Source organism: Pongo abelii, chromosome 4, assembly GCF_028885655.2.
Source record: "Pongo abelii isolate AG06213 chromosome 4, NHGRI_mPonAbe1-v2.0_pri, whole genome shotgun sequence".
NCBI classification, from domain to species: Eukaryota; Metazoa; Chordata; class Mammalia; order Primates; family Hominidae; genus Pongo; species Pongo abelii.
Window position 1 is genome coordinate 70777488 of NC_071989.2, and position 12561 is coordinate 70790048.

The window sequence follows — 12561 nt, forward strand, 5'->3', positions numbered from 1 at the left end:
CTTCCCATCCAATAGAGAATGGACTTCATTCCCTTGTGTTCTCATCATTCTTCTCTTGCAATGCCTGGTCCCTCCTCTCCATCCAAATCTATGAGTCCTTCTTATCTTTGTGGAACTTCACTGCCTTGGGGAGCCTCAGCTCTGGGGGGTCATGGGCATTGTTCCTGTGTACTACTGGTGGAATAGGCTGGCTCAAGGGGGGTACAGTCACAAAGAGGCTGTACATTTCTTCTACCTACTTCAGATATGCTCAGGCAGGTCTCTACTTCCTGTGCTTTAGAGACATCTCATGCAGATGCCTTGGCTTTCTGGATTACTTCCAACTACTAGAAAAGCCTCAATTCTGATAATGAGATTTCTTTTCAGTGTTAAAGGTCCAGTTCAGCTTAATGTCAAACTTCAATCTCACTGCCAAATCAAAGTTAGTGATAACAGCTGAAGCTCAGGTTCATGCAGTTGGGAAGGAGGGGTTGATTGGCAATTTTATTCTCTGTCTACCTCATCTCTCTTCTGGCTCTTGCAGGATCCAGGCTGGTATTGGTGAGATTAGAGGAAGAGGGACGAGAAAAACATCTCACATCAAGATTCTGTCTTGGTAGTGGTTGAGAGGCCCTGCGATGCCCTTCGTTCCTGCAGGGTTCTTTCATGAGGCACATTTTTGGCAACCTAGAGGAAACTCCTCCCACTCATCACATAACCTTCAACCACTTCTCCCCCTTACTCCACTCCAGCCATGCTGGCCTTCTTTCCATTCTCAATTCTGGGAAGTTCCTTTCAGCCTCAGAGCCTTGGCATTTTCATTCTCCCTGCCCGGAGCCTGCTCTCCCTCTCCTTTCTAAGTAGCCCCTAGTGATTTTTAAAATCTCAACTCAAGAGTCAATTCTTCAGAACACCCTAACATAAACTCTTACCAGGGCAGGCGCTAGTTGTGCACTCTCCCAGCCCCTGTAATGAAGACATTAATTGTATAAACAGTTGTTTAGCATCTATCTTTCCCACTTGAATGTGAGTTCCAAGAGGGCTTGATAAATTGGTGTATTAGGCTGTTTTTGCATTGCTGTAAAGAAATACCCAAGGCTGGGTAAAGAAAAGAGGTTTAATTGGCTCACGATTCTGCAGGCTGTACAAGCCTGGTTGCAACATCTGTCTCTGGTGAGGCTTCAGGAAGCTTACAATCATGGCAGAAGGCAATGAGGAGCCAGCATGTCATATGGTGAGAGCAGAAACAAGAGAGAGAAAAGGGGGAGGTCCCAGAGTTTTAAACAATCAGGTCCCTCATGAACTAACTTGAGTGAGAACTCATTTATCCTCAAAGGGATAGTGCTGAACTATTAATGAGAGACCTGCCCTCATGATCCAATCACCTTCCACCAGGCCCAGCCTCTAACACTGGGAATCACATTTCAACATGAGATTTGGAGGGGACAAACGTCCAAACCATATCAATAGGTATATGTAGAAAGACAGAACAAATGAATGTTCCTAATAAGTAAACGAGCACCTCGACATGCCAAGCAGACAGTAGGCACTTAATAATTATATGTGGAACTGACATGAAATTGAAGGCAGGAGCCATGTCTGTTAATTTCTGGATTCATGATATGACTTAGTTCAATAAATACCTGTTGCCCAGTGTTTTGAATAACCTCATCAGAATTAACACAAATAATGGAGAATTGGCTGGAACATAGTTCTGACCTGCACCTTATGGGTGTTCCTCAATGTCAGCAGAAGAATTACTGTTATCTTTACAAAGAACTATGTCAGCCAAGGCATGATTCTTACCTTTAATCAGCTGACTTTATATTCTGTAGTCTGGGAGGAACATGATTGCAGGAAGGGACATGGATAATGTAACCGTAGATCCAAAGAATGACAGTTTCTAAATAATTTGTCCCTTTGTTCTCTTTACTGCACTTGTACTTCTATTAGCCCAACCAATCCAATTCTTGGTTCCCCAAACAGGGTCACCATATGTTCTTTCAACCTGACTTGTATGAAGACTTGTTTTATTAGTCACAATTAGTTGCAGGTGCAAAGACTGAGGGCACAACTAACTACTAACTGTGTCTGGAATCACCTCCTCACATATGCAATTAAACACTTGCACACTCAGAATTAGGTTCAAGTGGCTAATTGCACCCGGAAGTAGGTAATTGCAGGTGCAATTAGCTACAAGTGCAATTTTTCACCCGAGACTAATTGCTCCCAAAGTAAGGAGATAGGGATTGGAAATTCAGCACTGAATGTATGTGTGGTTATTGCAACCACCTGTGATTTTAATAGTCTTTGCCCCCCTCCCCCCTTAACTTGTAGTGTGGTGGCCTCCCTTTGGTCTTTTTGAATAGTTAAATTGCTTAACTCCTTCTGTATATTTGTTCTACAGCATTCTCTTTCCAGTTGGGTATTCTTTTCCTTACTTAGACCCTGTTTCTTCAGAATTTATTTATTTTCTTCTGGAAACCCTGGCTATTTAAAGGTCACATATTCCTCCACTGTTTAACTGTATCTAAAACTTCTCAAAATCTAAGTAAGAAATGGTCAATAACTTGAACAGCTTAGTGGATGGTAACCGTCACGTAGCTTTTGAACACTGTTCCTTGAGGAATATCATTTAAACATAACAGATGTAAAGCTCTTCTTCCCATCCCTGGTGATGAGGAGATGGATCACTCCATCAAAGCACCCAGAAACCTGTCTTCACTAGCAGGTTTAATTTTTTCCTGCTAAATTTTCTCCCGTATCAGTAAAAGTCCAATCAGGAAAGCACCATCTTTTTTTTATTATTTTATTTTATTTTATTTTTGAGATTTGAGACTTGCTTTGTTGCCCAGGTTGGAGTGCAGTGGCACAATCTTGGCTCACTGCAACCTCCACCTTCTGAGTTCAAGCAATTCTCCTGCCTCAGCCTCCCAAGTAGCTGGGATTACAGGCACCCACCATCACGCCCAGCTAAATTTTTGGATTTTTAGTAGAGAAAGGGTTTCACCATGTTGGCCAGGCTGGTTTCAAACTCCTGACCTCAAGTGATCCACCCGCCTCGGCCTCCCAAAGTGCTAGGATTACAGGTGTTAGCCACCACGCCCAGCCAGTTTTTTTTTATTTTTTAATGACTATAAAATGAAAGCATAATTGGAAAAAATTCAACGAATTTAATTTAAATTGAATACAGTTAAAATAACAAGGAAACCAAAACTGTTAATACTACTACAGAAAGTCTTTTGATCATGTAAACATTATTTAAGTAAGGAGTTGATCATCATAGTTATTTTAACAGAGATAATTTAACAAAGGAGATTATTAGGCTAGTATTAGGACTGAAAAGGCAAAAAAGGAACCCTGAGGTATCTCAGTGATAGTAACTGCAGGGAGCAGCTACCACACCAAGGGCTGAGGAAACAAAGCAAGAGACTGGGATTAATAGAACCTAGATGCTTAGGGGAAGGGCCCAGCAAAGCTGGAACACAGGTCTCTGGTGGAGGGTGTTCCCAGGCTGATGTGGAACCTCAGCAGATTGAGGAGGAATCACATAGAGCTGGGACTCAGAGCTCTTAAGAGGGGACACTGCCCAACTGGTTTTGTACCCTTGGAATTTGGAGAAGAGACTCGGCAGAGCTGGGACCCAGAATGTTGAGTGGGGCTTCCTCCCAGGTGGTCCTGAACTGTGAGCAACCCACTAAACACTGTAGCACTATGGATAAAATGGAAAAAAATGCCTGCAGGATGTGCCCTGGAACCTGGGGCTTGTGGTCTTTTGTTGGATCCAACCAGGATGAATCATGTTTTGACATGGGCAGGTGAAAAAGGGGCATGAAGTTAGTGAATCAGAGCCTTTGCAAGGGTGTGCATTTACATGTGCCTTTTCTCTGTGTTCAGCATTTTCCTTTGCATGATTTTATTCTCATTGTATCATGCTGAAAATGCTTGCGTGTGTGTGCGTGAGAGAGAGAGAGAGAGAATATCATAGTGAGTGCAAGCCAGGGGTGGTCATAAGATGGTGATCTTAGCAGGTGTGCACAGCTGGCCCTGCCCAGCGATCTGCAGCAGATTTCATTTCCTCGTAGCTCACCTGGCTGGTTAATCTCCTTTTGCCCTTTCCTGCTGTGAGAATTCATGGCCAGCCTGAAGCCAACTTCCTGGCTTCTGTGGAGTGCTGACTCCTCCACTTCCCTGCTTAGTCACTCTGAGGTGGAACAGGATCCCACTTGCTAAGCTAGTGGCTGCTTCTGCTGAATGCCAGTCTGAAGGGGCGATCAACCCCTTTGAACTCCCTCTGGCTATTGAGTCTGCCATTGTTCAGACCCTGCAGTGTGCATGGACTGGTGACAAAGCCCGGGTGAGGAAGCAAGAGATGACAACCGGAGGGGAACAGGGGAGGGCAGGAAGGCCTTTGACTTGGCCTGGACACCTGGCGACGCTTTATTGCCCCAGACAGACTCTCCTGCTCCAAGATCCAGCCCAGGGGCTGTGAAGATCACTCGGCGCTCGCTGCCCATGGGAAGGAAGTGTTTCCTTGGGCAGCAGAGCCAGGCTCCTTAATGACTGCTTCAGCTGAGCATTTCTACTTGGAAAGGAGAGCAAATGTTCCTTTGCCCTTGCCACCCTGCTTAGTTGCAGTTTAGGCCTCTCAAGAGGGAACATAAATATTAGGGAAGTTGGGTCACCTACCAATGGTTTGGGCTAAGAAAAACATTTTTTTCTTCTCAGGAAAATGAATAAAACCACATGATGGAAAATGCTAGAAATAGAGGAAAGGGAACAACAGCTTTAAAAAATCTGAGTAACCTGTAATAATCACTAATAGCATTTGAAGGTGTTTTTACCCACCCCTCCCCTGTGCAAATAGTTCATTCATTCATTCATTCATTCATTCATTCATTCTGTAAGTGTTAGTTGAGTGCCTACCATTGCCACTTGCTGGAGATAGGATCCTGAACAAAATAGATCAAAAGTCTAGCTCCTAGGGAGCCTCTATTCTCCGTAGGAGGAGAGGGGCACATCTTGCACATTCAGTTTCTTATCCTGTTGTCATTTGTCAGTCAATCTCAGCAGCACTTCCCTTGTCATTGCATCGTCTTCATACCCATTATTCTGATGATTGCTTGTTTTTCTGAGTGAATGGATCAGACTCCATTTAACCATGTCACTACTGTCCAGTGGTTTCCATCTGCACAGTTTTAAATAATGCCGTGGTTAGTATATTTGTGTAGGCAGATTTTAAAAAATATATTTTGGGGATAATTTCCTCTCTGGCTGTATCTTACACAGTATCAGGTAGGACTCTTGGTTACAAACAACAGACCCCAAATCTGGTTAACTTAAGCAGAAAGGGAATTTACTGGAAAGCTATCTATCCAGCAGCCTATGGAATTATCAGAAGGCTGGAGAACCAAGCTGAGAAAAGCATCAGGAACGAGGGTCAGGGGGCAAAAGTACAGCGCAGGTCCACGCCCCGTACAGTCCCTGAGACCTGCTGCAGGCCCCTCCTCATTGCCTCCTACTCTCCTCTCAGCTCTTCCAGCTTTCCAAGGAGAAATCTCTCTCCTCCTGAAGCCTCTGTCTTGCATCCTGGAATCTCGAGTTCAGGGTGGAGCACTGGTGGCCGGGTGAAGGTCAGCAGCCTGCTGTTCTGTTTCCAGGGAGTGAGAGGAGGTGTCCTTCCTGGCTCTCCAGAGAGGAAGTGGCTGCTGCCCCTTACCTCAGCTTAGGGAGGCTGCTTGGATCCTGGGTAGGAAAGAGGAGAAATATCCACTACAAGCACGTTCCTTTTCTTCTTATATATGTGTTTGTTGTGTGTGGGATGACAGAGGGTAGGGACACGGTTAAAGACACACTGAACTTCGCCTGCCAGAGAGGGGTATAAACACTTCTCTGCAGTGCTAGTAGGGGCCAGGTATTCTCAGCACCTCCAGCAGCCTGGGGGACTCAGCCTCCAGGACTGGAGAACAGAGGGTGAAATTCACATTGATGATTGCTTTTTGATAGGTAAGAAAACTGGGGCTTAAAAAGGATGTGTAACTTACAGCAGACTATGTTGCCAGCAAACCTGGGCTGCGGGGACTTGAGTCCAGGTCTTCTGAAACACCCGAGGGTTAGTTGGACAAATGTTACTTCCCTGCTCTGGGCTGGTGGCCTATAAGGGGTGCCTGGAGCAATCCTCTTGCTGGGACAAAAGCCCTTTCAACAAAGGGGCCTTTGTAACAAGCCTTTCTTTGGCCACCAGGCTGTTCCCTGGAGTAATTAAAGCCTGTAGTCCTTAGATATAAGGCTGGCTAACACTGCTTGACAGGAATACAGCAATGTGAGTTTGGGTGCCAATGCTAGATTGGAAATGCATGTCTTCCTGCTCCCAGACACCTAGGCATGAACCACATGGCTAGATGGCCCTGACCCTCCTCCCTGGCCACTCTGCATAGAGGAGGACAGCACCCACTGGTCCTACAGGATGGGGGCTAGTGGCACTCTCCTGGGCAGTGCCAGGCAAGTAGACTGGCATGCAGCTTTACTGCTGTGGCCGCATCTCTGGGACCTGCTAGTGGACATCTGGCTTACTGCTGCTCAGAGGAGAAAGGTCACAGCCTTCCAAGGGTCCTTGGATATCCGGCGCTGCGCACCTGCATCTTGTCCACAGTGTCCCTCCTGGGGTGGGGAGGTGCCTCTTTCCTTTGTCTAGGGAGATGGTCCCCCCTGGACTCCCTTGGGGTCTCAGGACACAGCATTAAAATTGGCTTGTGTGTTTAGTCATCTTCTGTGAGGTTGTACCTTTGTGCTAAAGGTCCCTCAACTAGAGGAGAAAAGACAAGCTTGACTCTCCCCAGAACTAGGAAGTTAACCTTTTATGAGAGTTGTATTGCTGGGGACCGCGAAGGACACCGGAAATAAACTCTGTCTCTGCTCTCAGAGAACTTTAGATGTCTCTCAGTGCGGTCACCACTTGGAGGGGAAAAGAGAGAAACTTCTCTCATTAAAGACAGTGCCCTGGGTCAGGGCCTTCACAGGCTGAGAGCTCTGTGGGGGCTTTCACTCGCCCTGTCCCCTGCAGACACCCAAGGTGCAGCTCATCTGCCAGCGAACGAAGGCATTCCAGGTATAGGTTAAAGTGGAATTTCGGCACTGGCAGAGTTAACATTCATAAATTCAACAACTTGTGTGGGCCCTCAAGGGCCCGTGGCAGGAGACGAGGTTTAATTGTGCTGAAGCACACATTTCCATCACATGGGGTGGGTGGGTCACTTCACTACTGAGAACTGGGTACCAGGGTTTCAGCAGTTTTGGGCTCTTGGTTCCTCACCACCAAAGGCAATTTGTGGGGGATCTTTATGTTTCAGCAGTATTTGAGAATCTGGGGAGTCATGAGCGGCTCAGGCTGGGTCTCCTGGTATGCAGGAGGTATCAGGTGGGGAGGGTGCTGGGGTCTGGGAATTCCCCCTCGCCACGCCACTTCCCCTCAAGCCCACAACCCTCTGAAGCCCTCAGGCTTGGGATCAGGCTCTTTCAGGCTCAGCCCCACCTCCCAACCAGGGGCGGGTGCACCCTCCCTCAAGATGCACACAGCTGCATTGTCTGCAGATAATTTACAACCAATAATAAAATCGACTGTGAGTCACTTTGCTTTTTATTATCCCTAGGCCAGTAATTCCAAACAATATCAGTGATAAAATAATCCTCCCACAAATCTTTTGTTTGTCCACTTTCTAAACAATTGCTGTGGTGACTATTGAATTTTAATTCTATACACTCATATACATCGTGTGTATGTGTGTGTGTATACATATATACCCATATATATACACACATACATATATATGCTTCAAATTAACATAGTTAATTACTTATCCTTTTACTAATATTATATTCTATGTGAAAGTTACTTAGGAGAACTTCCAGTAAGAAAGAACAGTTCAAGATGGTTTGAACTGGCTTCAGGCACAGTTTGTGTCTCCAGCCCCTGTGGTACTAAGTATGCCTGCATTTAAATAATCGATAAAGGATGATAGCACAGTAATTGCAAAGCCAAGACACAAAACCTGAGTTAATTTAATTCTGTCATTCTGTACAACCACTTGGAATTTTAATTTGTGTTTAAAGTTTAGTAAATGCAAATTTTAGTTCATACATGAGATATTTGACTGGATTTGAATAATATCTTGAAAATTAAAATTTATTCTGTTTAAATTATTGTTTTAAAGCTAATGAATGAATCATGAGAGTAATAATAATTACTGATTATTACATGATTATCACTGAAAATAATTTTGTCCCATAGAGGAGGGTACTAAAAAATGATCAGTTTGGGTAGTCAGATATGTTATCTTGGCCACTGTCCATGGTGATGCAGATGACAGAAATTGTTCCAGTTTATTGAAACAGGAGAGCATTAATAATCAGGTATTAATTGGCCTATGAACATTTTGGAAGTGCTGAATAAGCAGATTCTGGTTGGCGCTTTCAGAAACAATTCCAGTTCCCCAGATGATGCTCTGATATGATTGAGGGAAACTGCGTCCCCCACTGTCTGTGGCAGAGCCCACCATTCTGCCATGATCTGAGCCAGCAAAGTAAAGACCTTGTGCTGTGCCTCGCATTCCACTGACCTGGCTCTCAGTTGAGGTCTCATGCAAGTGGCTCTGATTGGTGGAACCCAATCCCATCAGGAACCCTATCTGCAAAGGAGGAAGAGAAAGTTAGTTTTTCATTTTCTAGTGTCTACAGCATAGACTGGTTCCCTGAGGAAGTTAGGAATGGAGGCTGAGCCAGCTGGCCTACAGCATCCTTCACATCTACCCAACTGAGTTTCTACACTTGACCTTTTGGTCTCTAGATGGGGAAGAACCTCCCCTGTCTGGCAGCCAGGTTCTGCCTCATGCTGGCTTCTGGAGAGAATGACCGTCTCTGTAGTGAAGTGTGTCCAGCCCAGCTATTCTTTTTTTTCTTTTCTTTTTTTTGAGAGGGTCTCACTCTGTTGCCCAGGCTGGAGTGCAGTGGTGCACTCTCAGCTCACTGCAGCCTTGACGTCCCAGGCTCAAGTGATCCCCCCACCTCAGCCTCCCAAGTAGCTGGCACCACAGGTGCATACCACCACATCTGGCTATTTTTTTTGTATTTTTTGTAGAGAGGTGTTTCATCATATTGCCTAGGCTGCTCTCAAACTTCTGAGCTCAAGAAATCTACCCGCCTTGGTCTCCTAAAGTGCTGGGCATAACAAGCATGAGCCACCATGCCCAGCCTCAGCTCAGTCATTCTTATGCTGCCTCTTACCATACCCCCACCTTCCCACACCCCATGGAATTTCTCTGCCTAGGCTCTCCAACTTGGAATCTTCTGCTGGTGCATTGTGAGTAATAGCTCCAAATCTTCTCTCCCTCAGCACACAACCATCTCTTGAGTAAAGGCTGCTTCAAAACTCCCACAGCTTTTCATAATGCCATCCCTAAACTCTGCCCCCCTACTAAAGTGCAGGAATCTTTATCATTATTCTGTAATAGTAACTTTTTGGGGATTCTTCTCAATACATATTTGCAGACTAAATATAACTCTTGTCCTCAAGGAGTTTTCACCATCATTCTCATAACAGTAAAAAGATTCTAATTTGTATCTATACTTGAGTCCCTAAATCTCAGCCCTCCTGTCCCTTGTAGGGGCAGTGGGTGTTTGTGGTGATGTTGGGACTGAGGAGTAGGTTCTACAATGACTAGGCTAGAGGGTGACCCTTCAGAGAAAGGCAGGATGCAACCTTGGCAGGGAAGTGCCAGGTGAGGCCCAGGGAGGTTTGAACCCTAAGTCTGTCCTGTGGCCCAGAATGCAGGGCCCACATCAAAGACTGAAGCTGCTTACAAGGTAGGAGGAAAGAACATGCAGTGACCTGAAACTGAAGAGGCTGGATTTCTTTCTGTCACAGGCTCTTAATAGCTGCGTGACCATAGACCAGTCACTTTACCTCTCTAGGGAAGAAGGTTACTTCCAATGAAGATGGTTATGTACTTGTGAAGTAGTGGGACTAGGAAAGAAGTGGCACATAAGGAAGGAGGAAGCAGGGTTTATGACACTGGCGTATCTCCCTCTGGACTGCCTCTGGAGGAAAGCCCTGAGACAGCACAGATTCCCCGCATGACAGGCTATGCCTTGCTCTACCCCACCCTGCCCTCTGCCACCATCAGGGCACTCAGAAGGAAATACATCCAGAATCCTGAGCTCCAACATGGAGCAAAACCAAGGATGGAAGTGGGCCTGGCAATATCTGGGCTAGAAGTCACATTTCCTAATTTCCTTTTGAACATGGAACCCTTTTCCTGAAAGGGTTTGTTCTCTTCAAAGCACAGTTTCCCAGTGTCTGTCCTGCAGGGACACTTTCACACACACACACACACACACACACACACACACACACACACACGTGCGTATCTACAAAATTGATTTAATTTCTTCCTGGGTTGTCATTTATCAAAATAACAAACCAACTAGGAAGTCTCTCCAAAGGAGAACATGGTCAAGATCAGACTCTTCTCTAAAGATACAGCTAATTCCAGCCAGCACATTAACATTCTAAAGTTAAGAGTGCATTGTGAAATGTAAATCGATGTGACGTTGTCAAACAAAATGACCTGTGGGCTTGGGAGGTTGGTGCTTGTAGGAAGAGGCCGAAGTGTGCATCTTAATCTTGATTTCCTTTGGGAATATTTCCTTCACTGTGTTCCTGACTCTGATTATGTTCTTGTGCGATCAAAATAGCTCTATTCTCCAGGGCTGGACAGTTCCTTTTTCTTTCTTTCTTTTCTATTCTTTCTCTCTCTCTCACTCTTTTTTTCCCCACAGGACAAATTATTGTTGTTTTGATCAGTGACAACTGTTTGATTTTTTAGCTATAAGTATATACATGTGCACAAAATCCCATCCTATTAGGAAGAAAAGGATTGGATTTAAAGTCCTGCTTGTTGTATAAATTATTTAATGCACAGGGGCCTTAGAAAACCAAAGTTCAGCGTTCAGGGGTTAACCTCAAAATGGCATGAACAATCCAATAGGCAAGCACCAGCTTTCTTCATTTATATCCATAATCACAGGATACGATGAAGCCTTTGGCCTTAGGAAAATTTCAGTTGGGATTTGTATTTAACAGCAAGTTTATCTTTGGCTTGGCTTTAAATGGATAGTAGGGACAGTGTAAGCCAGGTAGTAACAGAAGCTCTGAATTACAGTATAAGATCTGTCTCTCCAAGCTCTTCTTCCCTGTCTATAACATCATTTGGAAACTTCTCTTCTGCACAGTGTCATAGCCATTTTTTGAATCTTGAACCACAGCCTAGTATTCAGAGTATCCATCTGTCTCCATATCTGGACTTCACTCAGACACTGCCTAAGCTCTCTTTCAATTTCTTTAGCTATGTACTTCAGTGAACTGCAAACAAACAGATCATTTTCCTGATGGTGATAAGGTGGTAATAGACTTTACTTCACTGCCTGGTGCCCTTCAGATATGCTTCCTACAAAACTCCTCAGCAGAACAAATATAGTTACTGAATTTGGTTACTGGTACACAATGAAATAACAGTGAAATAACATAGTTACATGGTTATAATATAGTTAAATCATGCAGCAAGTTGCACACAATAGAAAATGCAGTTAGGCAGAGAGAATGAAATTAAGGGTTAGAGGTAAAAGAGAGGATGTATCTTTAGATGTGATTTGAAATGAAAAGCAGACACCCCAGAAAGGACAAAGATGTCACCAGATGATGCCTGAAGAAGCTACTTCTCTTGTCAACTAAAGCAAGACTGGGTAAGGACAGTGGGAAGGGCATGTTCAATTGGCTGTATAGCTGATTTTGTATACCCCTTCTTCCCCTCCACTGTGATCATACTGATTTAGTCCTTATTACCTCTTTCCTGGCCTTTACAATTGCTAAATAGCTGATCTTCCAGTTCTCTTCTGAGTTATCCCACAAAGCACTGCCAAATCAATTGTCCTTTAACACCACTCTGATTATATCATCCTTCTCTCCCAAATCCCTCAAGGCTTCTCGTTACTTACTGAAGTAGAGTAAGTAGCACTTTCTTAGCTTGGCATTCAAGGCTCTTTCTTCTAGCTGTACTTCTCAGAGTGAAGCAGCACATCAGCATCACCCGGGAACTTGTTTAAAGTTGCAGAATACCAGGTCCTATCTTAGACCCATTGAATAGGAATCTGCATTTTATCAAGATCCCCAGGTGATTCATATGCACAGAAAGCTTGAGAAGTGCTCTAGCCAAACTAAAATACTTAACAAATATTTTCTTTCCTATTTCTGGTTTTTCCCTATGCTACTATATCCACGTTTACATCATCTTTGCCTATCCACATATGGGACCCTTTTATGATCATCTCAAATGTTATCTCATCCACAGAACCTTTCCCCATTATCCCATGGACAAGGCAGACTGATCTTCAGAATGCCTACTCTGCCCTTTATAAATTGAACTTCCTCCTGATGAAAGGGTGGTTTTATTATACCTCTTGACTTGGTCCTTTTGGCCATAGGGAGTTGGTCCATGTTGGATAATCAACATTAGAGCAGTTCAGCTAGAG

The 12561-nt window shown here is 44.5% G+C and overlaps 2 long non-coding RNA genes across 5 annotated transcripts in view; one reads left to right on the top strand and one right to left on the bottom strand.

Annotated features, from left to right (window-relative positions):
• LOC100432862 (uncharacterized) overlaps window positions 1–12561 on the top strand; it is a 153631-nt gene that overhangs the window by 58890 nt on the left and 82180 nt on the right. The window lies entirely within an intron of this gene.
• LOC103890642 (uncharacterized) overlaps window positions 1–12561 on the bottom strand; it is a 50744-nt gene that overhangs the window by 20011 nt on the left and 18172 nt on the right. For both annotated transcript variants that reach the window (XR_008525287.1, XR_008525286.2), the window contains 2 exons: window positions 8595–8663; window positions 4906–5724 (listed from right to left, as the gene is read on the bottom strand). This is a non-coding gene — a long non-coding RNA (uncharacterized LOC103890642). The remainder of the gene's footprint in view (window positions 1–4905; window positions 5725–8594; window positions 8664–12561) is intronic.